The following is a 5,059-nucleotide window of genomic DNA, read 5'->3' as shown; positions in this document are numbered from 1 at the left end:
ATTCAGATCTGGGACTGATTCTGGTCTGTCATGTTCTGACTGAAGCAGGCGGTGCTCCCTGTGCTGGGGTGGCACTATTAAGCACTGTAACGCAGGATCAGAAGATGCAGCAGGAGAGAAAGGATTCTAAAAGTAATGATGTGCAGTGGCCAATAATAGGATCATCACTGTGGAGCTGTTTTGCAAGAGGGAACGGCAGGGAGGGAAAGGAAAAGAGAGATTTTTCAAAGGAATATTAGTCGTGAGGATTTTTCTGAGGATCCACTGCCTTTCCTTTTCCTTGGGACTCATCCTGCGAGGTCCTGTTCTCACATCACTAGGGATGAAGGCCGTGTGGAACCTTCCGAACACAAGTTGTGAGTTCTTTCTGGAAAGGCAGGCTCTGCCAGTGCCAGGGAATGCAGTGCTGGTGGAGCTGCATTGCAGCAAACTCTCATGGGCAGGTAGATGCTGCCTCCTGCAGCGCTGCATGGGTGCTTATACACTTCTCATTGCGGCTCCGAACTCAGGAGAACACTGAGAAGTCTGTATGCCTAGGGCGGAAATTTAAATTTTACTTCTTTAGGATATCTGCTAAATATCAAACTGGTGTCAGTTGAGCCATGGCAAAGGCTTAAATAATCTTACGTTCTTTCAGTAACCCTCCGAGAGTTGCAGTCCTCCAGCCTGTCATCTTAGAAGCGAGTTACACCGCGTGGAGCCTGTACTGTGGAGGTGGCAGGGCTGGCGCTACCGAGCTCCGATGTCTCACTCGACATGCAGCTGATCGTAAGGAGCTTCCCTCCAAGGAGGAATGATGGTCACAGACGCTTTGTACTTGCTGTCTGCACAGGAAGAGGTGAGGTGGCAGAGGTTTGCGTGTTAGCAGCCTGCTGTTTTCTGCATGATAGCTTCCAGGGTCTTTGTATCCTCCCAAAGTCACTGCAGAGGTCACGGGGACAGTCCTGCCTCTGTTATACCTGTCATTTATCCCATCTCAGTCACTAAAGAGACTTTGTCCACAGACTCTCACAGCTCTTCCCAACTCACATTACTTGAAGTTAACGCAAAATCTTTGAAACGTACCCTTCAGATAAGAAAAAACCCAACTCATGATTTTCCACGTGGATAGAATTAACCGAGATGTAATTATGACACCAAATTAAATTTCTTAAGAACATTGTAAAATCGTAGTTCATCTCCACATCAGGACCTTCAAGATAGTGGATAAAAGAAAATGTAAGTTCTATCTGTGGAAATGAAAATCATTTGAGTTTCCAAACGCTGTTTCCGGAGCAACCTTATGAGCCTGCAGAGACATGTTTGTGTGCTTTCCTGAAGAAGCATTAGGCTGCGAGTTCTCCTCCTTTTAGAAATGGAATTGTTGTTCTCTGCAGTGGCTGTGAGGTTCTTGTTTCACTGTCACATTTAATGCTGCTCACTGTGAGAAGGCCGGAGAGAAACTGTGGCACTGGGACAGCGTGGATATTTATCCCTCCATCACACCTTCCCCGCTGATCTCGCATCAACCGATTTCAGAACCTTAGCCCAATTACTGGGGTAACCCCCAGACCTGTAAGCATTCCTCCAGGTGTGATGTGGCACCTAATAACGCATTGGTTTAGCATAGATTTTGTCTGAAGTGTTGATTCAGAGATGCCTTCAGAGCTCCTGGTGTGGCAGCTGGGCAGGGCTGCAGGAGCGAGTTCCTTTGGGGTACAATGCTGATGGCTGTGGAGGCGGCTGAGCCTCGTACCCGTCAGCACCAGTTATTTTGTAGAAGCAGATCAAAGGAGGACCTTGAAACCCCAGTGCCACAGCTTGCACGCAGGGCTACAGGGGCTGGAAAGCAAGCAGCGCCCCTCAGCAACCTCTGGTTCCTGCACCAAGTCCTCCTGGGTCCCCGGGCAGTGCTGCTCCCTCTCTTTGCACAGGTACACGTGTGGTGGTCACAAACGGGGTCAAACGATTGCACAGCCAACGATGGGGCAGGGCAGGAGGTTCAGGGTGCCCCTTCAAAGGAGAGGGACTTGCAAACAGTGGGCCAAAAAGGAGTGTTCTGAAGTGACAAGGAGGAGGCACCCAGGGAGCTTGTATCCACCTCAGCCTCTGTCCCTTCTCCATCCAGTTCTTAAAATAGAGGAGGGGACAGATCTTGCTTGTGCTTTTAAATTAACTCAGTGCAAATCATCTCTTTGCTTTTAAATAAACTCGGTGCCAATGCAGATGGGAAGGAGGTGCAAGAGGCCGCAGGGCTGTGGAGATGGCTCGCCTCTGCCGGACCAGTGGAGCTGAGAACAGGTGAGCTCGGTGCACCTCGCTTTACACACGCCAGACGTTTGTTTCACGCTCTTCCCTATCTAGATGTATGACCCAGGGAGAAGGAAAAAGTAGTTGAGGTTTAAACTCTTATCACTAAAGTGAGTCTCCCTCTACATTAAAAAACTCTCCAGACATTGTAACAGGAATGGGTTCAGTTCTTGTGTCATAAATTTGTGTGTGTAGAAAAAAGACTTATTAGGGAATTTAGCAGTATTTTTCGTTGAACTGGCAGTTGCTAACCATTACACCAGTATTTATTTGATTCTTAAAGAGCACAAAAGCATGGACTACAAATAAAGAAGATGGAGTAATAGCTTTTGACTGGACCACTAGCTTTAAACTTGAAATGAAGTGTCCAGTTTTGAGTTACTGTGTCCAAATGCCATTTGTACAGTTTGAAAAGTGGGGGCATTTTTCCAGCTTGTCACTGTTAGCTGTAGTTCATTCCAGTGAATGATATCACTGGAGGAGCAGTTGTTCTGCTATAAGTACTTCACTCATGACTGGAATGTATTAAATGTATTAATCTGTGCCTCAGAGTGTAATTTAGGGAAGCCCTACATTTGACACATTCTTGTACATCCTTGTTTTATCGCCTTATCCTACAGGTAACAATGCCTCAAAAGCAGAGGGACTGGATGAAGTTGAAATTACATGTCACCCACATTATATGCACTTTTTGTTGCTCATTCCTCTGTCAGGATTACGAATTTTCAACAACATTAGTTTAAATATGTTTATGACGTGATTTACACCTCCAATGTCAAAATAAAATGCCACGCCAGAAGCCGAGGCTTCTAATGAGCCGGGAGGTGGATGAAGCTGTGAGGGGAACGTCTCCAGCCTCACAGCTGCATCTCTCACAGCAAAGCTCTGTGCAAACAGGGCCGAGGCCAAGCAGAGAGAAACCGGGAGGGCTGAGCTGTCCTGGAGGACGTTTGTCAAACTGGCCTTAAGTCAGTGGAATAAAAACGTTTAGCAGCAAGGTTGGGCCTTATGTCACCTAGGAGAACCCTAGTGCATTGACAGCCATCTCGTGACTGTTCTCTGTCGTCAGCTTGAAACGCTCTTAATCCATAGGTGTGTGAGTTTGAGGGACTTGGAGGTACTCATCACCTTCTGTTTTCTGTAACCGTTATCCATGTTGCTGTTGGCAGTTAAAGGATCTGATTAGCAGTAATAAATGGCGTGTTGTGAGCTGTGTTAGGAGTTACCCGCCTGCGAAAGGCCCTGCCTCTCTTGCTGCCTGGAGCCGGTGCGGGTGCCAAAGAGCATGTGGAGCGATGTGGTTGTCCATCGGCCCCGGATCCCGGGCAATCCAGGCGGGTTAAGTAGCTGGATTGGAAGTACAGCACTAGTGATGATGTGTTGAAAACTAACTCACCTCTCGTTCCTTCAGGTGATGTGGAAAGCGTTTAATGACAGGCACATCCCTTATTTATGCCGAATCTGAATTTCCCTGGAAGAGCTGGAACCCCCAGTGCCAGCACCGTGCCACGAGCCAGCGGGATCAACACAGCGAGCTGCTTCTCTCCTATCAGCTCCCGCGTCTTCCCTTGGATACAGCTCAGAACAAATATCCTGAGCTACCCCCAGCCTGTCCGACGGGGCGGAAAAGCCTCTGGTACGGAGCAAGGCAATTCATAAAGGCAGCCCGGTGCCCCCGCTCCACCTGCAGGCATCGTTAGCTGGCGGTGATGGGGATGATAGAGGAGATGGGGCCAGCGCCTGAACTCTGACCTTATCGATCCAGCCACCTCCACCCAGCGGAGCTGCTGCGGCCCAGCCGGCTGAAAAGGAATTTAAAGGGCAGTCGTCTTCCCTGCGCAGCATGCCTGTCATTAATAACGTTTTCATCCATGACAGTGACAAACACGCGGTACTTGAGGGGAGTTTATTAAGGTCAGTCTATAAATAAAAATTAAAATTTAAAAAAATGGGTTTACACAGATGAACAGATGGATGAATAAAGTGATTGGTAAAACAATAAATATGAAAATAGACAGATGGATGAAGGATCTGGCAGCCATCCTCTAAAAGCCCAACACCTCGCATGCTGGCAATGTTAAACCAGACCCTTCTCTCCCCTCTGATAAAAAACAGATTTAATGAAGCTGCTGCAGGACTTATAGGTTTCGTGGATCTATGGCCTGACTAATATTTTGTCATTTAATGCCTGTTCTCCAGCCTGATAAAAAGGATTGCAGCCATTTCTCTATGTCAGGCGTATAACTGAGTGCTACTAAAATTTAAATGTCTCATCTGTCCTTGGATTTAAATACAGATGGCCTTACACATCCGAGTTTCTCTTAATGCAAGATGGTATACAATACCCTGCCTGACTTCTTTTATCATTCTCGAAGAGACAAGGATCTGCACCTCTAGTGGAATTCAGGCTAGCAGCAAGGAAATATTCCTCTTCCCTTCCAAAATCTGAATATCACGCAGAAATATAGAACCAAAAAGCCCAGTAGCATTTCAGCCCCCACCAGCTGAGAGTGCTGGAGGTCTTTATGCTTTGTCAAACTCAAGGCCACGGGATTTCTTCAAGAATCATTTTATGGCTTGCTGTCACACAAGTTACATTGTAAGTGTAATCCTTAGTTTAGTGTTGTTTAAAAGTGACGGAAAGGTAACAAAGGAGAAAAGTTCATTGTGGTTTCACCCAGTTTTTGGGTTTGTGCTGGCTCCGTAGGTCACCGAGCTTGAGCAGGAGGAGGCATCGTTTGGTGTAACTTGTACCATCATTAAGGGTGAA

Source organism: Cuculus canorus, chromosome 7 (assembly GCF_017976375.1).
Source record: "Cuculus canorus isolate bCucCan1 chromosome 7, bCucCan1.pri, whole genome shotgun sequence".
Lineage (NCBI taxonomy): Eukaryota > Metazoa > Chordata > Aves > Cuculiformes > Cuculidae > Cuculus > Cuculus canorus.
Note: the sequence above shows the minus strand (reverse complement) of the source record.